We start from the raw sequence: 23,399 nt of genomic DNA on the forward strand, positions 1-23,399 counted from the left end.
ATAATGCATTTGGTGTTGCATGGAAATCACTCCAGGAGCTTATAAACGCCAGCCCATTCTCAAATACTCACTGCACATGTGGGATCTAAAGGTGAGTAGGTGGGGATGCCTGGGTGGCTCAGCAGTTGAGTGTCTGCCTTTGGATTCTGGGGTCCTGGGATCGAGTCCCATATTAGGCTCCCCATGGGGAGCCTGCTTCTCCCTCTGCCTGTGTCTCTGCCTCTCTCTCTCTCTCTCTCTGTGTCTCTCTGAATAAATAAAATCTTAAAAAAAAAATAAAGGTGAGTAGGTGGTAAATGTGGAAACTTTTTTCCTATTAAGAAGTTCCATGTCCTGCTCAACTTAGTGGAACACTGCCATTTACTATTCCTAAATACAATGAGAAAGCATATCACATCCTTCATAGCTGCTGTGTGAAAATGGCACCGAGCACTATATAAATAAGTCCTTATTAATTCTGTAGTTTCCAAAGTGCTAAGTTATAAAAGCATCAGACACTGAAACCCCTGCATGCCCTTAACACAACGCATAGGAAATTCGTTACAAAACCCATTTAGTAAAAAAACAAAAAACAAAAAACAAAACCCACATGTACAGTGAATTTGGCAGAAAAGCCTTTTAGAGAAACAGCCACCAAGATAAGACCTGGTAAAAAACAAAACAAACAGAAGCCTGGAAAGGTTGTTGTTTGTGCCAACCTTGACTTTCAAGCTGAACTCTCCTTGCTAAGTGTCAATTAAGGAAGGAGCTAGCAGGGGCCTGCACTTCCTGTGGTTCCTTAACGCGTTGCGGGCATTGATGTGTTCGTGCTGACCACCCGCTCATCTGCAAACTCCAGCATCTTGTACGTGCTCAGTGAGTGTCTGAGGAATGAGGGGAGCAAGTGCTTCCAGAGTGATTTCCATTCAAGCCTCACTTACCATGGGCCTCAGCCCCTTGGCAGCTCCTGTAAATGAAGTGCTGCCTCTAGGCACATGGGATTTTCGAGAGGGACCGTGCAAGTGCTTGCTGCTTTCCTGGGCTGCTGCCTTGCGACTGTGTACGGGATTCATCGTGACTGTGCCCGTCCCAGCTTGGCCCAGCGCATCTGCCAGCAGGCCCACCCTTGGCCCTTCAGCCTGTTCTGATCAGTGTACTAACCAGCCCATTTCCATAGGTGAATGGGGTCTAGAATGACCTCCATTTCCTTCTGCCCTGAGTCTGGTGAACCCCAGGTATCCTGCCTACCCCTGGTGTCTGGGTGAACTGCAGCCTTATTTTACCTTCTCATCTTTTCTGGAAGCTTGGGTGAGTGGGCCACTGATGAGGCTTCTTCCTCAGAGCTAGTATGCACACAATATCCCACTGAGATTGGAGTCTTGCCCTGCCCTGGCTAGGGGAGGATTTTGTCATCCGAGTCTTGCATCCTTCTTTCTCTGCAGACTCTCAAACTCCTGGCTTTGGCACAGGTTGGATTCCTGGAGGAGTGCATAGTCAAAAGCCTTGGCTCGCTACATCCAACTAAGGCTTGGTTTAGATTTACATCTCAGCACCCAGCAGGACTCCTTCCTCTCTGCATAAGTGAGTTGATTTTTTAGCTCTATAGATTTTGCTCAAAGCAAAATCTTAATTGCCTACCACTGAAATGAGAACTGTACATTAGGGGAACCTGGGTGGCTCAGATGATTAAGTGTCCAACTCTTGATTTCAGCACAGGTGATGATTTCAGGATTGTGTACTCAAGCCCCACATCGGGCTCTGTGCTGGGTGTGGAGCCTGCTTGGGATTCTCTCTCTCCTTCTCCCTCTGCCCCTTCCCTACTGCATACTCATCTCTTTCAAAAAAAGAGAAAAATGTACATTAGGAATAGTGTTCATGTGGATTCAGAGGTGAAGTCCAAGCTTAGAGTTGGTACATCTTTGGGATCCGTCTAAATAATCTCACAATTGTTGTGATCCTGGTTCTTGGCACTTGATATAACTGGGTGATGGAAGTCAGAGGTTTTAAACTGGTTTATAGGTTTATATCTCATCATGAAGATTTTTTTTTATTCGTTTCCTTGTTAATTTTTTTGAGCCTATTTTTGCTGGAATGGCAGCTATTGACCTAACCAATTCCCAGTCACTCATCCATTTGTCCGTCCAAATACAAGATACATTGGTCCTGGCATCTGTACCAAGCAAATGGGGAGTGGCCATGTTGGCCGTTGCCTGGACTTCAGAAGAAAGTTTGGGATTCACTGAACTATTAGATGTTCATTTGGTTTCTCAGGTTGACATGGGCAGTAAAAGAAATATCAAGATGTAGGAGAAGTCTAGGGCACAGTAAATTCTTATTCCTCTCTGAGATATAATCTCCCATTATTTTTTTGGGAGAAGAATCAGACTGTTTCCCTAGTGAGAAAGATCAAGTTGCTTGACAAAGGGCATGCGTGGGATTTTCTATTTGCAGAGACTAATCATTTGAAACCCACTTTGCAAATTATCTCACTACCAGCCTTTGCTCCTGCTCTTGTGCTTTTCCCTGCCTGATCTGTGATTTTCACTGCTCTCCACTCTCTGTGCCAGAATCCAGTGTCCAGATGCATAGTTGGATGTATGTCTTCTTCTTCTTTTTTTTAAGATTTAACATATTTGAGAGAGAGAGAGAGAGAGAGAGCAAGAGAGCATGAGCAAGGGGAAGGGCAGAAGGAGAGGGAGAGAGAGAATCCTTAAGCAGACTCCCCACTGAGCACAGAGCCTGACATGGGACTTGATCTTAGGACCCTGAGATCATGACCTGAGCTGAAACTACGAGTTGGCTGCTTAACCAACTGAGCCACCCAGGTGCCCCTGGATGTATGTCTTTAGACCAAGCCCCATCCCTTTCATAAGCAAAGCTGTCTTCTTGCGGGCCCCTGGGTGGGGTTTTAGGATGTCTCAGAGCATTGGGTGCCTGACAGTGGTTTGTAATTCAAAGATGAATGGCTTATTATAAATACCAAGGCAATCCTAGCCAAGAAAGTAGGTTTGGGGTTTGGTTGTTGGAGTAGAGGATTACAATAGCTTCCAATTCAATTTTTATAGGAAAAGCCAAGTTCCAAAACCTGGGAGTGGGGGTTTGAGCACAGGGAGAAGATGAGATGATGATACAGGGAGGGATGAGACTTGAGACTGGATACTGTGGACACTTGGAATCACCACAGGCTATTCTGAAAACGTGAACTTTCCTGGCATCTTCATCCGCTAATGAAAACTTTGTGACATCTGCGATTGCATTTATCTTTTAAATTCTCTTTCTAACCATTGTTTTGGGTAGTCTGGTGCTTCATTAGTAATGATTTTACTGACAGTTCCCTTAAACAGTCTCTGAATTCAGGTGGAAGAAGATGGATTTTTAACTAATCTTTTTTGGCATAAACATATATCATATAGGAGACTAACTATTCTTTCCATTTTTCATTTGTTTTCTTTGGTGTTATCTGACATTGGGTTGTCAGAACAAATTAAGGCACTGAGTGAGCAATAATTGCTTTGCGATATAAAAAGATGGGTAAAAATTGCTTTTTAACTAAGTAGATGCTCTATTTCCTACATCTCAAATATTTAAGGCAAGCGACTGTGTATTTAGCAGACAGGCTTATAGGATGTATTTATGGACCTGGCCCATGTTTTGAAACTGGGGATTTGTACTGAATAATTTGGATTTGCGTGCTTCGTGGCTCAGCTTTCCTGAATCAGTGCCAGCCTCCTCTTCCTTTTGCGTGATGTGCATGGGGTCTTGCTGTTAATGTTAATCTTGTCTGCCCGCTGTATCCTTTCTTCAGACCATCCACTTGCATCCTGTGCTGCAGCTGATCCCATTTCGATATAACTGAACTGTTAGGAGCCACCTGATTATTTCTAAAAACACCTTCAAAACTCAATTCAAGAGCAGATTGATAAACTCCTTGGAACTCTAGGCCCAAGATGCATGGAAGCATGAAAAAAACAAGCCATGTACCATTGTCGTTTTCTTGAATATTTATTTCAGCCAATCGCTTGGTAGATTCCAGGGGTTTTTAATCTGTTATAATTTTCAGTGTGGGAAAAGTGAAGCAGAACAGTCCTTTTCTGCCCTCTCCCAATTAATATGTGTAATAATGAGAATTCTTGGTCCTTAGAACTCTTTGTGATCCCATGAAGACTGGCAGGTTGGTTAACCGGTGGGACCTGGGCATGTTATCAGGTAGTATAATTTGTGTAGGAAATGTGAAAAGATGGAAAGTCACCTTTTAAAAGAGAGGGGAAACTCACTCCGATTTGGCCAAGAGAGATGATCAGACCATTAGCTGAATAAGGTAAATTCTTTGGGTAAAAGTTTCATTGGAATATCATCCCTTAGCAGCAGGTTATTGAAACAGGAAACTGGGATTAGCCTTGTTGGGTTGTCTCATAGTCCTCTCAGACAAAGCCCAAACTGGATGAAAAATGGCAGCTAATTTCTTTTGAGCTTTTGTTTCACAGATTCATGTGATAAATCTTAAAGCTTCAAGTGCAAGTGGTGGACTCCAGAAATGCCTTAAAACTGACTAGGTATGTATGTATATGCATGTGTGCATAAGTATTTTAGATCAATTTATTGGGGGGGGAGATAGGACTCATTTATTAATTTAGGATTATTTTGCTACACAGGAATCAATACCAATAGGCACTTGTAAATTTCTGGATTGATTAGGTAAACAAAGAACCAAAATGGGTTAAATGCTTATCCTCTGTTGTGTGGCGGTGTAGGGAAGCTACAGGACACAACCCAGAGCCCCAGGAATCTATAGTCTCCAGGGAAATGGTCAGGATGGAGAGTTGGATAGAGCTGGGACCATGAGTGGAGAACAGAGCATGTCATCAATAATATTCTGCAGGGGAGGTGGAGGATGAAGAGAGGGTGAAGTGTGTCCAGGGGTAATAGCCAAACCATGGAAGTGAGACGGATCAGAAATAGATAATCTAACAGAGGGACAGTGACAGCCAGGTTGAGGCCTTGGAAGGCTTTCGTGGACGGGGGTGGGGGGGTGGGGGTTGCATTCCTATATGTCCAAATAATGAGGAAATGGCTTGTGGCACAATATTTCTCCTTCTTGGAGACTATTCTGTTTGAATTAATGAATATTTAATCCCAGATAGCTAGATAAATATTTAGCCTTTGATCTTTTTCTTAAAGAATTATCTGGATGTTTGGAAATCTATTTTCATCCTTCTACCTCGCATAGTGTGTGAACCGCTGACCTTAGAAAGTCTTTGGATAGAGTAAAGAGTGTCCCACTGTCTTCTAATTGGCCCAGATATGTCATATTATATTAATACAATGCCTGACATTAAATCGCCTGTGGATTCCTTATGTAAATTTTATTGGGTGTGTCATTCTTCTAAAATATTATGAAATTTAGTTTATGATTTTTTTATTTAGAATTTTTGGCCTATAGTTGTGAGATTGGCCTATAGGTCTTTTCTCTCATTTCTGGATTTTCTACTTTTCTGGTTTTGGTTTCTAGATTAGAACAGTTATATAAATGATGTTGGCCAGCTGTCTGTATTTTCTGTGCTCTGCAGTGATTTATATATATCCTAAAAACAACCTATTCCTTATTTAAAAGTATATCTTAAAAAACCTATTATGGTCTATAATCCCTTGGAGATAAATTTTAGATAATTTTTCTAATTTTTCCGTAGTTTTAGTTTACTCAAATGAGATGTTCTTGCTTTTGTTTTTATAGTGAACATTTTCTTAATTTGCCATTTCTTGAAGATTTTCAGTTATGACACAGCTCTATATGAAATGTTCTTTTATATTTTAAAATCTTGGTATTTGTGGACATTTCTTTTTACATAGGTATATTTTTATTTTCTAATTTGATTTTCTGGATCTGAGTGACTAGGATTGTGTATTTGTGTAAAAAATTTCCAGAATTTCTCTATTAATCCTACAACTTGTGTAATAATACTATTTTAAAAATATATTTTCTATGTCCTGTAGATTTGCTTGCTTTTTGCATAGAGCCCTTAGTTCATTTGTTATTCTTTTAGTATTAAGAGAATTTAAATGTGAACTTTCCTGTGAGAACTATTTGATCCTACCTTAAAAGTTTTGTTAGTTTTAAAATATTATTTTAAAAGTTCACTCATTGGTTTGTTTAAATATTTTATTCAAGGATTATTTAATAGAATGCATATTAATTTCTATGTAGTGGGTTTTGTTGTTGTTTAAATACTGTTATCAGTTTCTAATTATTTTTGCTTCATATTATGATGCTACGGTATTCAGTGAGTATTTATGATTGTTATATATTCATTTTGGGTTCTATTTTTATTGATATAAAATTGCAGTTTTTGTCCTATTTAATATTCTATTTGGAACTTGACTTCATCAGAAATAAACTGTTTGCTTCAGGGGAGGTGGGTGGAAGGTTGCTTAATTAGGTGAAGGGCATTAAGGAGGGCACGTGATGCGATGAACACTGGGTGTTATATGCAACTGGTGAATAACTGGACTCTACATCTGAAACTAATGATGTAGCTAATATATGTTGGCTAATTGAATTTAAATTAAAAAAGCTCACACTTTCCTATTTTTTTAAATCTATTTTTAAAATTTATGTAATAAATCTTTGCACATGCTCCCTCTAAACCTTTTCTGCTCATTGTATTTTTTTTTCCTCATTGTATTTAAACATAACCTCTTGAGAGCAGAGTATGTTTGATTTTAAAAATCCAATCTGATCATTGTTAGAGTTTTTGTTTGTTTCTGCCATGATTCTTATGCTGGTTTTTGGGTAAGTATTTTTTTCCTTTTCCCAATATTTTCTCTTCTTTTTTTGAGTACTTATTTTTTGCCTTTACAGTTTCTTGGGATTTTGAATCAGGGTACTCTAGTTTTTATTTTACTAATGGCTTTCTAAGTGAAAAAATGTAAAAATGTGTATTTCTATAAATAATCAAAATTAAAAATGATTTTTAAACAATTCTCTATATCAAATAAGAGATTTAATGTATTTTTACTTCCCTTACCCATTCTTAAGATTGAAAAAAATTTAACCTATGTTTTTACATTCAGATGATTGAGATTAAATATTTTTTATTATTCTATATTTGTAAGAGGTATTTTACATTTGTATTTAGTCTGGTCAGCGTTCATAATCTTCATTCAGATCATCTTTCATGAATTTCAGTGTTCACCACCAGTCCTTTTAGATCACAAGATTATTTTTTTGAGTCCTCTCTTGATCATTGGTATATATTTCTTCATAATCTTTTATTCATTTTAAATTCAGGCACAAGTATATTTGCATTTTCTTTTAGCTTTCAATGTCCTAGAAGGGACTTCTGAAGCTGCTTTATATTTTGTTTTGTTTTGTTTTGTTTCTTTTGTCTCTCCCTTTTCCTAAATTCTTATATGCCTTTTTCTCCATTTATTTAAGAGTTGTTAGAAAGTGTCTCAATGGAGCTCTTCTCATCAATTTAGGTTCAACATGGTAAAAGAACCCTTTCCTTTCACATACTCAGGTGGGTGTGTCTGTGTTTTTTGAATTCATACATTTTCATAAATTATTTTAAATCAAAACTTCCTTTTCACCTTTTCTGGTGTCTTCCTCAAGAATTCACGGTATGTAAAAAAAAAAAAAAAAGAAAAGAAAAAAAGAGAGAATTCACAGTATGTTGGGGCACCTGGGTGGCTCAGTTGGTTGAGCATCCAACTCTTGATTTCAGCTCAGGTCTAAGATCTCAGGGTGGTAAGATTGAGTCTCACATGGCACTTGTCCTTGGTGGGGGATCTATTTGGGATTCCATCTCTCCCTCTCTTTCTGCCCCCACTTCTTCACCCCACTCAAATAAATAAACAAATCTTAAAAAAAAAAAAAAAGAATTCATGGTATGGAATTTGGTGGTGTTGGCTTTGGATATCTGCCATCTTTTTGCCCTTCATTTTATCTCCTTATCTCTTCATATTTATTCTGAACATCCAAATTTTTTTCCAAACCAGGGCTTCAGTTTTCCACATAATAAAGTCTGCTTTTTTACCAGACATGAAGTGGATATTTAATTTAAGAGGGTAAACATGTTGTCTTGCCATTCTTCATGGTCTCACTCTCAGCCTTTTAGAGTTTATTCTCCTAATTTGCATTCTACCTTGTGGTTCTTTCTCCTAGCTTTTTGCTAAGTGGGGGCCCTCTCTTTGTTATCTGCTTTGCTGACCTTCTGAACTGATAGAACGTGGGAAAAAGTATGGCCCCTGCATCTCCTCCTACTGAAGCGCTTGACACCTTAGCACTTGGAACTGCCCCTCCCTGTGTGCAATGCACCCTCACCATTTACCTTTTTCTCCTTTCTTCAAGTCATTTCCTTCTTCAGATAAAAGTATAAAGTGAGGCTCTGAATGAATTGTAACTATTAAAAACCTGCACCTACCCAACATGGGGATGGCTGAGCCATTTTCTGTTGTACACAGACATTGGTTTCTGAAAACACAGGCAAGATAAGGGTCTGAGCTCCAAGGGTGTCAACTGTTGGCTTTATTATGTAATTAGTGAGATGTCCTTCCATATTCTGGGAATAGTTTGCTGCCAATAATAGTTCCATTTTTCTTGTAGGGTTTTCCCTCTTTCTGTATCTTCTTCTATCTATTTTTCTTCTTTGTGGAAACTGGGGGTAGACTATATTTTAAACTAGAGGTCAGTATCAATAGGATTTTTATTTATTTATTTTTTTTATATTTTATTTCAAAGGGCATTTTTACCACTCTATCCATCATTCTGTGGTGATGCATCCCATTTAGTCAGAGTTCTCTTTAAGATGTCTATAAATGCCATAAGACACACAATGGCAAAGATAAGATAACATTCCAGGAAAGAATCAGGATGAGGAGTTTCAGTTTTCTCCCTGAATCATATTGTGGAAAACATGTTATGCTGTGGATTGTGACTTGTCTTGGTGGAAATAAGCCTGGTTTGGGAATAAGAAATCTAGACTTGGGACTCTGGAGTGGCTCAGGGGTTGAGCATCTGCCTTTGGCTCAGGGCGTGATCCTGAGATTCAGGATCGAGTCCCACATCTGGCTCCCTGCATGGAACCTGCTTTTCCCTCTGCCTACATCTCTACTTCTCTCTCTCTGTGTCTCTCATGAATAAATAAATAAAAAAGTCTTAAAAAAAAATCTAGACTTAACCTCTAATGAACTATGAGAATAGATTTCTACTTCTTGACCTGTAAAAGGAAGAGGCTGAGTTAAAAGATTTCTATAGTCCTGTTGACTCACATTCTACATATTTTGAATTACCATCATAAACATTGCATGCCATTTCATCTCTCCATTGCTGAACAAAGCCTGGGGCAAGAAGAGGACAGTGCTTTGTGATAGGAATGCGGAAAGGTGTATTTGTGGATAAGCGGGATGTGATCTTGCCTTTTGGTGGCAGATCTTAATATATATCTTTATTCCTTGCATTATCCCATTGAGTGAATAAGGGGAGGAGTTACATGCCAAAGGGGATTTTCTTTAAGGAAATTAGGGCTGACCAAACAAGGGATTGGTTGCTATTATCAGACACTAATGGCCCCTGATAAGGTGTAATCAGATAGCACAAAGGGCAGGGTTTAGAGTTAAGTAACCAGGCTCCCTTTATGCAGGAGATACAGTGTGACCATGCTTGGGATGGATTCTTTTCTCTGTAAATTTTTAATCAGCTCAAAAATTTTCATGGAACAATTTATTCCTTCCCCTCCCCCCATTACTTAGTTTCTTTTGACCTTGATTATGTGGAAATGTGAATATATATGTTGATAGTAGTTATTCCATATATATGTTACACAGTTACTATCAGCCAAGGAACTTTCTGCACAAACAAGACTTTTTGTATCTTTTTTACCCCTTCATAATGGTGAGAATCTAAAGTACTCCTTGAAGGGCATTTCTTAACCAAGCATGTATGTTTTTTGGAACTGGTACATATGATTTGAAGTATCAAGTTTCAATGTTCTTATCACACATTTGTTTAAAAAATACACTATCTGGCCTTGTGGAATTGATGGCACAAACAGGGACTCTCTCTGACTCCTTCTGGGGAGACTCATTTTAAGTCTATGGACCTCTAATCTGTCCATGATCATGGGGGGGATTTTTATGTATACTTTAGCCCTTTATCCACACCTCACTGAATTTCCTTCCCTGGACTCAAATTGCAAATGCATGGATAACAGGATCTTTTCTTTCCCTGGATATTCAATCAGATTCACACTTGGGCTGATATCACTCCTTGCCAACCAAAGTTAGATACAAAACCCGGTGAGTTTTCTGGAAGCAGATGCAGAAGTGGAGTTTGGTGTGCAGTACGTTTTTAAGGAACAACACATTAAAGAACAGGGGAGAAATAAGATTGGGGAGGTGACACCTACCCTTAGAATAGGCCTGACAATACCTCTGTCAACCTGGAGGGGGAGTTGTAGAGTGAATAGTATTGTGAGAGGAGCCCACTTTGGCCTGAAAGGGCTCATCCTCTTGCTCAGTCCTTGGGTGTAGACTGTCCTGAGAAGCCATAGTCTTGGGTGGGGTCTTTATGTAGCTCGGGCAATTGTGAAGGAGTTAACATCTGGGGCAACCCCCCTTTTTTAAAAAAAATTTTATTTATTTATGATAGTCACACATTGAGAGAGAGAAAGGCAGAGACACAGGCAGAGGGAGAAGCAGGCTCCATGCACCAGGAGCCTGACGTGGGATTCGATCCCAGGTCTCCAGGATCACGCCCTGGGCCAAAGGCAGGCGCTAAACCGCTGCACCACTCAGGGATCCCTGGGGCAACCCTTTTTTGAAGGAGGATCTGTGTAAGCAGCATATCTCTAGGTCCATCATATATCCATCTTTCCCAATTACCTGTCCTTTGGGTGGTATTAAGTCATATATGACCTCAACTCTATGGTTGAAGTATGCCACTGAAGAAGGTTCATGGAATGTACTTAGAATACTTTGGTACATTTCTGTTATATATTCCTATAGAAAAGGCTTTTAAATAACTGGCTACTCGATTCCTCTAATGGCACTGCTATAGACTGGGCACTCTGGCAATTTAATCATAAATGAATTAATGACACACAATGACCTCTTTCTAGCATTTCACCTTGGGCAACTTTCTTAGCCTCCTGAGGCTGGAGTTTCCTCATCAACAAAGTGGTTGAGACTGAGAAGTCCCCTTATCTTATAGGGTCATTGTAAAAATTACAAATGAGAACATAAGCTAAATATCCCAGCATATACTAGGGATTCAATACATGGGAACTGGACTTTCAAAAGAACATTTGCTTCTTCTGAAGATACTTTTGACCCTCCATTACAGGTCAGAAATTGAACTACGTGCCTTCTTTCCATTATTATCCTTTTTTAAAAATTAAAAAAAATTAATTTATTTGTATTTAAATTTTGTTGGTTAGCATACAGTACAGTATTGGTTTCTGGAGTAGAATTCAGTGGTTCATCACTTACAACACCCAGTGCTCATCACAAGTGCCATCCTTAATGCCTGTCACCCATCTAGCCCATCCCCCACCTACCTCCCCCAGTTTAACCCTCATTGTTAAGAGTCTCTTATGGCTTGTTTCCCTCTGCCCTTTTTCTCTTTTTACCTTTCTCATATGTTCATCTGTTTTCTTTCTTAAATTCCACATATGAGGGAGGTCACATGGTATTTGTCTTTCTCTGATGGACTTATTTCACTTAGCATAATACGATCTAGCTCCATCCATGCTGTTGCAAATGGCAAGATTTCATTCTTTCTGGTGGCTGAAAATATCATATCATATATATATATATATATATATATATATATATATATATATTTATACCACACCTTTTTTATCCATTCATCAATGATGGACATTTGAACTCTCTCCAGAGTTGGGCTATTGTTGATAATGCTGCTATAAATATCGGGGTGCATGTGCCCCTTCAAATCATATTTTTGTATCCTTTGGGTAAATACCTAGTAGTGAAATTGCCAGGTCATAGGATAGTTCTATTTTTGACTTTCTGAAGTACTTCCATACTGTTCTCCAGAGTGGCCGCACCAGTTTGCACTCCCACCAACAGTGCAAGAAGATTCTCCTTTCTGCAGCCTTGCCAACATCTGTTGTTTCTTGAGTTGTTAGTTTTAGCTATTCTTGCAGGTGTGAGATAGTATCTCATTGTAGTTTTGGTTTGTATTTCCCTGATGATGAATGATGTTGAGCATCTCTTCATGTGCGTATTAACCATCTGGATGTCTTTTTTGGAAAAGTGTCTATTTATGTCTTCTGTTCATTTCTTTTTCTTTTTTTTTTTTAAGGGAGAGGGAAAAAATCTTTTTTTTTTTTTAAAGATTTTATTTATTTATTCATGGGAGACACAGAGAGAGAAAGGTAGAGACACAGGCAGAGAGAGAAGCAGGCTCCATGCAGGGAGCCTGACGCCGGACTTGATCCGGAGACTCCAGGATCATGCCCTGGGCTGAAGGCGGTGCTAAACTACTGAACCACCTGGGCTGCCCCGTTCATTTCTTAACTGGATTGTGTTTTGGGTGTTGAGTTTGGTAAGTTCTTTGTAGATTTTGGATACTAACCCTTTATCAGATATATCATTTGCAAATATCTTCTCCCATTCCATAGGATGCCTTTTAGCTTTTAGTTTTGTTGATTATTTCTTTGCTGTGCTGAAGCTTTTTATTTTGAAGTCCCAGTAGCTCATTTTTGTTTTTGTATCCCTTGCCTCTGGAGACGTGTCTAGTAAGAAGTTGCTGCAGCAGAGGTCAAGAGGTTTCTGCCTGTGTTCTTCTCTAGATTTTGATAGTTTTCTGTCTCATATTAAAGTCTTTCATCCATTTTGAATTTATTTTTGTGTTTGGTGTAAGATAGTGGTCCAGTTTCATTCTTCTGCATGTTGCTGTCCAGTTTTCCCCAACACCATTTGTCGAAGAGATTGCCTTTTTTTCTACTGAATAGTCTTTAAAAAAAAATAGTTTATTTATTTGAGAGAGAGGGTACAAACAATGGTGGGGGAGGGGCAAAGGAAGAGAGAGAAGCAGGCTCCCAGCTGAGCAAGGAGTCTGATGTGGCCTCCATCCGAGGACCCTGGGATCATGTCCTAAACTGAAGGCAGACACTTAACTGACTGAGTCACACAGGTGTCCCTCCATTGAATAGTCTTTTCTGCTTTGTCGAAGATTAGTTGACCATATAGTTGTGGGTCTATTTCTGGGTTCTCTATTTGGTTCCATTGACCTACGTGTCTGTTTTTGCACCAGCAGCACACTGTCTTGATGACTACAACTTTGTAATATAGCTTGAAATCTAGAATCATGATGCTCCAGTCTTGGTCTTCTTTTTCAGAATCACTTTGGATTTGGGGTCTTTTGTGGTTCCATGCAAATTTTAAGATTGTTTGTTTTAGCTCTGTGAAAAATGCTGGTAGTATTTTGGTGGGGATTGCATTAGATGTATAGACTGCTTTGGATAGTATAGACATTTTAACAATATTTGTTTTTCCAATCCACGAGCATGAAATGCTTTCGATTTCTCTGTATCCTCTTCAATTTCTTTCATAAATGTTCAATGGTTTTCAGAGCACAGATCTTTTACCTCTTTATTTAGGTTTATTTCTAAATATCTTATTGCTTCTGGTGCAATTGCAATGGGATCAATTCCTTGATTTCTTTTTCTGCTGCTTCATTATTGGTATATAGAAATGCAACAGATTTATGCACATTGATTTTATATCCTGCAAACTTTGCTGAATTCATGTATGAGCTCTAGCAATTTTTTGGTGGAGTCTTCCAGGTTTTCTAGAGAGTAATTCTGCCTGCAAATAGTTAAAGTTTGACTTCTTCCTTGCCAATTTGGATGCCTTTTATTTCTTTTGTTGTCTGATTGCTGAAGTTAGGGCTTCCAGTACTATTTAATATACTGGACATCCTTGTCCTGTTCCTGACCATAGAGAGAGAATCTCAGTTTTTTTCCCATTGAAAATGATATTAGCTGCAGTTTTTTCATATATGGCCTTTATGATATTGAGGTATGTTCCTACTTTGTTGAAGGTTTTTATCAAGAAAAGACGCTGTATTTCATCAAATGTTTTTTCTGTATCTATTGACAGGATCATATGATTCATATCCTTTCTTTTAATAATGTGTGTATCATGTTGATTGATTTGTGAATGTTGAACCACCCCTGCAGCCCAGGAAGAAATCCCACTTGATCATAGTGGATAGCTCTTTTAGTGTATTGTTGAATTCAATTTGCTAGTATTTTATTGAGAATTTTTGCATCCATGTTCATTAGGGATATTGGTTTTAATTCTCCTTTTTAGTGGCATCTTTGGTTTTAGAATAAGGTAATAATGCTGGCTTTGTAGAGTGAGTTTAGAAGTTAGAAGTTTTCCTTCCATTTCTATGTTTTTGGAACAGTTTGAGGAGAATACGTATTAACTCTTTTTTAAATGTCTGGTAGAAGTCCCAGGGGAATCCAGATGGTCCTGGATTTTTGTTTGTTGGGAGATTTTGTATTATTGACTCAATTTAATTGCTGGTTCTGGGTTTTTTCAAATTTTCTATTTCTTCCTGTTTCAGTTTTAGTAGTTTGTAGGTTTCTAGCAATTTGTCCATTTCTTCTAAGTTGCCCAGTTTGCGGGCGTACAATTTTTCATAGTAATCTCTTATAATTGTTTGTATTTCTGTGGCATTGGTTTTGATCTCTCCTCTTTCATTCATAATTTTATCTATTTGGGTCCTTTCTCTTTTTGATAAGTCTTGCTAGGGATTTACAAATTTTATTAATTCTTTTGAAGAACCAGCTCTTAGTTTCATTAACTAGTTCTACTATTTTTGTTTTTTTTTTTTCGTCTTTTCTATATTGTTTACTTCTACTCTAATCTTTATTATTTCTGTTCTGCTGGCAGACTTTATTTGATGTTCTTTTTCTCCATTATCTTGTTGAATCCTCCATGTATTGGTTTGCCAGGACTGCCTTTACAAAGAGTCAACACCTGGAGGTTTAGATGAACAAAAGCTTACAGTTTCATGAGTTCTGGAGGCCATAAGTCCAAAATTAAGGTGTAGGCAGGACACTGCTCCCCCTGAAGTCTCCAGAGGAGGATCCTTCCTGGATCTTCTAGCTTCTGGGGAGTCTCAGACATTCCTTGGTCTGTGACAGCACAATTCTAATCTCTTCTTCTCCACATCATCTTCCCTCCATGTGTATCTCTTTATGTCCATTTTTTTCTTCTTTGTATAAGGACACCAGTCTTATTGGATTAGGGCTCACTTAACAACCCCATCTTAACTCAATTACCTCTGTAAAGACCCTGTATCCAAATAAGGTCACATTCACAGGAACTAGGGATTAAGACTTGAACATATCTTTTTGGGAGCACAATTCAATTCACAGCACTCCCAAATCTCTATAGGGTAGGTATTATTATTCATGTTAAATAGACAAGTGAACTGAGACTCCAAGAGGCCAAATAATCCACCCAGAGTCACATAGCAGGCAAGTGGGGAGGTGGGGACTTGAATGGAAATCCCTCTGGATTGCCAGGGCATGCCCTTCCCACTGAAACATTGCAACAATGTTTTAGAATTCCATATATGAAACTTCTAAGTAAATGCGGAAGGATTTGAAGGTAGGGATGAATTAAGAGATTCGAGTTGCTCCAATAAAATTAGCTGTTATTGAGTAAAATAGCCTAAAGCAACTAGAAATTTGTGAGCCATTTTGCTGAAAACAACAAGGCACCTACCTACAACATGCAATACCTAGCAAGGGGTTCCAAACCTGCTTTTTCCATTTCCTCTTCTTACCTGCAGTTCCTGGCACTTTAGACTGTTTTTAACCACCCAGGCCTCAGTTTCCCTGAAAAGAAAATTGGCAATTTGTGTTCCATAAACTGTGACATGAAGTGGATTAAAAAGTAGCTTGTATCTTGCTCTAGCAACGAGAGTTATAACAACTCCAGCAACAAATGCTTTACTAATACAGGTTTCATAATAGTAAATATCCAGTTCTTTTTTTTTTTTTTTTTCCAAGCCAAACTGTATCCAGCTTTATTAAAGATACTTTTCATAAACAATCATGGTATTTCAGGCAGGACATGGGCGGACGATCGTTAACAGTATACAACAACTTTCAAACTCCCTTCTTCAATGGACTACCAAAATCAGAAAGCCACTATAAAACCCAATGAAGTCTTCATGTGATGCTCTGAACAGGGAAAGTTTAGAGTGAGGGTTGACAGTTCACATTTAGCATGTTGTTTAACAACTTTTCACAAGCCGACCCTGACTTTCAGGAAATGAAATGAAAATGGCAGAATTATCAATCTGAGGATCCACAAGCTAAAAAAAGGAACTCTTTTGAGGGACGCCATCTCAGTGGTGACACCGTAAAGTCCAGATTGCCTGACAGACTGGGAACCATTTCATGGGATCAGGTTCCAACAGGTCTCTGGGTTTAAGGGAGTCAAGTCTATGTTGAAGGCAGAGAGGGAGAAGAGGACATAAAAAAATGAATTTTAGTTTTTCCACACCACCAAGGTGGCTCATGTGTGTCAACATCAAGGAATCCCTCCTCCTGGGAGCCAAGAGGAAGTTTCTCAAAACTAGAAGGGGAAGGTGTTTTTCCCTCTTGTTATCAATGTAGCTTCGGAGATATTCTATTAGTGACATATGCCCTTCCCCCAAAACAACAATGAAGTGTTCCGTGTGCTAACAACATAGCTTAAAAAAAAAAGTAAAACAAAATTCTGCATTTTTATAAAACTTGATAAAAAATAGTATTTCAAACTGTACAGTCACCAGAAGTACACAGTTATCAAAAATGCACACACTTCACTTGGCATCTCCAGCACCTTCAGCTTTCTGTGCCTGGTCTGTTTTGGCATCTCCATTTTCTGCAGGTTGTTTCCATCCTTGCCAGCATCAGCTTTCCCCTTTTTCCCTTTGGGTACCTTCTCTCCCTTCTTTGCAGGGGCCTTTTTAGGCTTGGGCTCTGGCTTTGGAGGAGCAGGTTTAGCAGATAACCTTGCAGATCTTCTCTGTGGCTCATCCTTCACCTTGGCTTTATCTCCTTTAGCATCCCCTTCAGCCTTTCTCTTGGGCATGGTGGCGATGGCGGCGGGACGTAAGCGCTGGACGCGGGGATGCGGCGGCACGCGGGCTTTGGCCGGTCCGGGGGTCGTTCTCGCCTCTTCTTCTTCACACTGCTCGTAAATATCCAGTTCTGTTTGAGCGTCTTCTCTGTGTCAGGAACTCAGGGCCTGATAGTGGTGTCACTGAGTGTTTCCATGTGGAATGGCACAGCCGCAGAAAAAACTCACTGCTTTCCTTTGCTCTCACACTTATCTTGCGGCCACCAAATGTGGGGGTTCTTTCCATGCTGACCAATTCTCCAACATTAGCTGGGTGTCCTATGATCAGTTTAGTTTTGACACTCTCTACCTGGAGTCAGATCAGTCTGGAGTCAGGCTCAGTCCCACTGACTACTTCCACCCCCCCCCCCCCATTTCAGATGTGCATTGCAAATCCCAGGTGTCACCTATTCCCCTAATTGACTAGCTATAAATAAGGTTCAATAATTTGCTGGAAGAGCTCACAGAACTCAGGAAAACAGTTTACTTGCTAGATTACTGGTTTATTCTGAAAGTCTATGACTTAGAAACAACCAGATGGGAAAGATGCATGGGGCAAGATGTGTGGGAAGAGGTGGGGAGCTTCCATGCTCTTTCCAGGCACACCACTCTCCTGGTACCTCCATGTGTTCATCAGCCTGGAAGCTCTTTGAACCCTGTAGTTCAGTAATTTTATGGTGGTTTCATCACACAGGCATCATCAATTATGAAAGTCCCAAGCTTCTAATCATGGTGTGATGTTTCTGGTGACCAGCTTCCATCTTGAAATTGTCTAGGAACTTACCAAGAGTCACCTCATTAGAACAAATGATGCTTCTAACACCCAGGAAATTCTAAGGGATTTAGGAACTTTATGTCAGGAACCAGAGTCTAGGACCAAATATTAGAATATTAGAATTAGGGAACCACAAAGGTTTTAGGATCTCTGGCCAGGAACCAGGGATGAAAATATGTATTTCTTATTATATTACATCAAGGGGAACTGAGGAGGGGAACTCTGACTCTGGTTCTGCTGGTCAACTGTACCTTCCTTACAAAATGTTTTCTTACAACTAAGTTGATCATGACATAGCATCTTGGAAATATAAGACATCATCTCATTTTTTGAATTTCTAATGTGAGAAAGTAAAACAAAACAAGCTGGTTTTTAGAGTAAAGGTTAGTAAGTAAAGACCTGCAGGTCAAATTTGGCCTATCATCTATTTTTGTTGAAAGAGTTTTATTCAAATACAGCCATGTATTTGATTATGCCTTGTCCATGGCTGCTTTCATGTTACAAGAACGGAGATGAGTATTTGCATTAGAGACCTTCTGGCCCACAAAACCTAAAACATTGACTGTCTGGCATTTTCCAGAGAAAGGTTGCAGACTCTTGGTCTAGAGGATATACCCTGGGTAACTAACAATTTGAAGGTGAGAGACCTCTGAGACAAAGAATCTAAGACCAATCACTCAGCCAAAATAGAAGCTGATAAATAGGCGGGAAGATGCAGAGAGAGTGTTGTTACCTGAAAAATAAAACTAAAATACAGAAGATGATGATGTCAGTATTACAGGTGGTGGCAAAAGCAGAAATCCAGTATGAAACTTTGGCTGCTAGAATGCATATAATGGCCAGGATCAAGTTAAGGCCTTAACTGAATAAAATAAATGAGGTGTCTGTGGGTGCATGGGTCACCTCACATGGTAAGACTCAATCAATTTCAGATGAATGAAGTTAAAATAACGTTTTAAAAAACTAAACTTAAAAATACTTTTAAATGTTCATTTGCCTAATTAGGAAATACATTTTTTCACATGATTCACTGCCACCTGTATATTTTTTGGGGTGAATCATCTATTCAAACATTTTGATCATTTTTTAAATTGAATAGCTTATGGTCTAATTATTAATTTTTTTTAAATTGAGATACAATTTACATACTGTGATGGTTAATTTTATGTGTCATCTTGGCTGGGCTGTGGTGCTTAGGTGTCTGGTCAAATACCAGTCTAGATGTTGCTGCGAAGGTATACACAAAATTCCATGATGAACAAAGTATGAACTTTATTTATTCATTTAAATTCAATTAGTCAGCGTATAGCACATCATTAATTTCAGATGTAGAGTTCACTAATTCATCAGTTTGCATATAACACCCAGTGTTCATCACATCAGGTGCCCTCCTTGAATATGAACATTTATTTTTTATTTCTTTAAAGATTTTATTTCTTTTTTTTATAATAAATTTATTTTTTATTGGTGTTCAATTTGCCAACATACAGAATAACACCCAGTGCTCATCCCGTCAAGTTCCCTCTTCAGTGCCTGTCACCCATTCACTCCCACCACCCCCCCCGCCCTCCTCCCCTTTTATTTCTTTATTCATGAGAGGCACACAGAGACAGGCAGAGACATAGAGGGAGAAGTAGACTCCTTGAAAGGAGCCTGGATGTGGGACTCCATCCCCAGACTGGGATCACACCCTGAGCTGAAGGCAGATGCTCAACTGCTGAGTCACCTATGCATCCCAAGTATGAACTTTTAAAATAAAGGCAGGATTCTTTTCACTATTTTTTAGTGAAAGGGATTATAAGGGAGAGGAGGGGAACTAAGTAGGAAAAATTAGAGAGGGAGATAAACCATGAGAGACTCCTAACTCTGGGAGACAAACAAAGGGTTGTGGAAGGGGAGTTAGGTGAGGGGATGGGGTAATTGGGTGATGGGCACTGAGGAGGGCACTTGATGGGTTGAGCACTGGGTGTTATACTATATGTTGGCCAATCAAACTTAAATAAAAACAAATGTAAAAAAAAAAAGCAGGATCTACTAGGATGAGAGGAGTTGCATAATTGTGGGGTCAGGCCTGCAAAGAAGTCACTTATTACAGTCAGGATAATTTGGCATCACTAACTGAACATTAAAGTAGTGCTTTCCAACCATTTTAACATGATCGGATATTTGCAATATTTACAATGCACTACAGCAAATGAATGAAGGGAGCTGTGTGAACTTGTGGAAGAGAGAGAGAGAAATGTTAAGAACAACAGTGTGAGACAATGTCTTAAAGAGCCAGCGCTTTGTAATTAGTTGGCATCACATTCAGAAGGCTTAATTTCAAGAGATATTTATCCCCCAAAAAGCAGATAATAATGCTCTAATAAGTCCTGTACTTTGTGCTAAGACAAAGTTAATCAGGGTTTTCTAGGGCTGTGTGATGTGCTGGAACCATCACACCATTGGGACTCTGCCACTCACCAGTGAGAGGGTATTGGGAAGGTAATTAGCCTCTCTGGATCCTAATTTCATAATCTTTAAAATAAGGATAATGCCTGCTTTGTTAACTTCATAGTGTTCTTGTGAGGATCAGATGAGATAATGGTTGCGAAAGTGCTTTATAAAATTGTGGTGATCTGCAAAGTTGGCCATTGTTGTTTTGTGGTGGATTTTTTTTTTTTTGAAGCCAGTGTAGGGAGCCAAAACTAATATCCACTGTGTAGACCATGTCTCACAGAGTTTTTCTGTGTGTAGTTATGTTTGGGTGGGCAGAGTCCTGATTTGACTTATGATCTGTGTGTACTTGAGTAAAAGACAGAAATCAACACCCTGATGCAACCGTGGGTAAAGATTTTAACACTGAGAACTGGCAGGTTGTAGATTTTAGGTGTTTTGTGAGAACAGCTGTCTCAAAATGTGGGTGACACTTTTGGGTATGGCTAAAGTTTGACGTGAGGGATAAGAGTTGGGTTTACGTGTTGAATGACTGAGAGCAGAAACATTCTTGGTTTAATTGGTTTCTTGTTGAGATGCAGCTGGTCCTGGGTACCTGGGAAATGGTGGGGTACATGATCAGAGCTGGGCATACAAAAGAAGATGGTGAGAAAGTCATTGTCTCAGCAGTCTGGTCATTCACTTGTGCGAGCAAAGATGTATCAATGTATCCTCTATTATAGCCATTTAAAAAGTATAGATAACGTGTTTTGAAACAAATGCACCATCTCTACTAATATGTCAGAAAGCTATCTATGTCAAAATGAATATCAAAGAAACCATTCATACATTTCAAGCCTTTGAAACTTTTAAAAAATTCACTTGATGAACATATAAGGAAGCAGGTCATTTGTTGAAGGAACAATATCAAAAGATCTTAGCAAAACTTCTTTGACCTCAAGACTAAGCCATCTGGTTTGATCCGGAGTTAGTATTTGGCTGCTGGAAAGTCTTGTCAAGGTAGAGTGTTTTGGTTTCATTTGATCTGTCATCATACTAGGCTCCTGAATTTTCTCCTGAACTTTAGAACCTTAGATTTGGTGAGCTCCACCCAAATTTCAACACCAACAGAGCTTTTGTATTAAGTTCAGAATGGGGGATTGTTTGGACAAATCATTCATACCCTTTGATTGGAAGGGAAGATTTGTTTCAGGAAAGAGATTATCTGTGCCTGTGCCAGGTTGGGGCCCTAGACCTCAATTTGCCAATGCATTAGTGTGTCCATTAAAGGAATTGCATTTTTATTGGATCATATCAAGCTGTTGATTGGAAAAATAAAAGTGGCATTTAAATTTTTCACTAGCTATGACAGGATAGTGATGGCACATCCAAAGAATGGGCTGGAAATGGTGAACTATTAATGATACTATTTTTCTTCCAGCCCATCCTATAAGAAAAACCATCCATTTCCTCAATTGCTTTAAGTTTGGCCCTGTGCATTAGGTAAGGTGGAGTGAGCCTCCCTGTTAGGATAGAAGGGTTTAAAATCTCTCTCTTCTACATTTTCATGCTATTAAACTTTCAAGTTTCTACAAATAAACATACATTAACAAAGAAGTGGGGTGTGAGGGGGAGGGCAACAATGAATTTAGAAAAGTGAAAGTAGTATAGCTTTACAGTGACATGCCTTAAAGAGGGCCCAGACACTTTATGGCAAGTGAAGACATAGTTCGGTGGTTGTGGAGGGGTTCGGTAATGGGTGAGTACCCATGGAGACACGGAGGAGTCAGAAATTAAACAAATATATAGTTAGTAAACTACTTATGGCAAAGCCTTTTCACATTTTTAAACAAGAAGAGGCATCAATGAACTTCCCAGAGTGACTAAATTCTTAAGAATAAAGAGCTGGCAGGAAAAAAGTTCACTTTTTCCATGGTGTATGGTGGATTTCCAGCACTCACATTTCTGTGCCACCTTGGCTAGATTTATATACAAAGTGCAATGTTCTAATTTCTTTCTTTCATCTTTCTCAGTGCAGCAATTGGTTCCTAGAGTTGCTTAGAGGCAATTTGTGAAATAATCATATTTAGCACCTTTTTATAAATAGAAGCAATCTATTATAAATCTGGCTTCTTTCCAGGTTTTTTTTTTTTTTTTTCATCAGTTCTTTTCTGTTTTGTTGGTGTAGCTTATTTTGACTGGAGGTGGGGGATTGTGATTTGGTATTATCCTAACAAAAAACAAAGAATTTATTTCAAGCATGTCTTAATCACAAGGATAAAACTGATAGGTAAAATGGTTCTTTGTCACAATGGATTTATTTGGGTTTGTGGTAAATATAAATTGAATCTGAACTAGAAATTGTGACTTCAATTCTATCAACCTGGTCTGTCTATAAGAAATAGTTCTGACACAAAGTGAAATGTTCTTTGGAGATGCAAATGACATATACATCATTTAAAAATTCCATAAAATCCAACAATCATGCTGTCTGTGCTCTTTTTTTAAATTCTAGTTTCTCCTATTAGTAAAAAATTGGGGGGCTTTTAATGAGCCTCAAGTCACCAATGATAGAATCTGTTACAGAGGAGGTAAGGGGACTTCTTTATCTAGATAGGATATAGAAGGTTTTGGCTGATGCTCTTGCTGAAACAATAAGAAGAAATAGATAATTTATAAATTTACAAAAGGTCTATTTTTATAGACACCAAAGAGCTAGGAAAACCAATGAAGATTACATAAACTAAACTCATAAGCAGAGACTCTTTAAGGGTGAGCAGCCAGTCATCACCTATCCCTACTTCTCTGTGGTCATTCACCAATTCTGGATGTAGGGTGAGGAAGGTGGAGAGGGCTTGCATCAAACGCTTGGCTGGTCTCCTCATTAAGACATTTTCAAATTTTGAGGTTACGTTGAGTAGTAGGAAGTTAGAAAGCTAAGTTGAAACCTCTACGGGGTGAGACTGTAACTCTCAGAATATTTCAGGGCCGATGAGATAGAGGCCCTACCACTCTCAATAAAAACCTCAGAAATCCATGCCCTAGAAATAAAGGAAAAGTAGAAGTGTTCTGAGTCTTA

The 23,399-nt window shown here is 38.9% G+C and overlaps 1 pseudogene; it reads right to left on the reverse strand.

Annotated features, from left to right (window-relative positions):
- Nucleotides 1–16,032: 16,032 nt before the first annotated feature.
- On the reverse strand, nt 16,033–17,214 carry LOC121479247 (annotated as a pseudogene).
- Nucleotides 17,215–23,399: the final 6,185 nt, after the last annotated feature.

This window comes from Vulpes lagopus, chromosome 20, assembly GCF_018345385.1.
Source record: "Vulpes lagopus strain Blue_001 chromosome 20, ASM1834538v1, whole genome shotgun sequence".
NCBI classification, from domain to species: Eukaryota; Metazoa; Chordata; class Mammalia; order Carnivora; family Canidae; genus Vulpes; species Vulpes lagopus.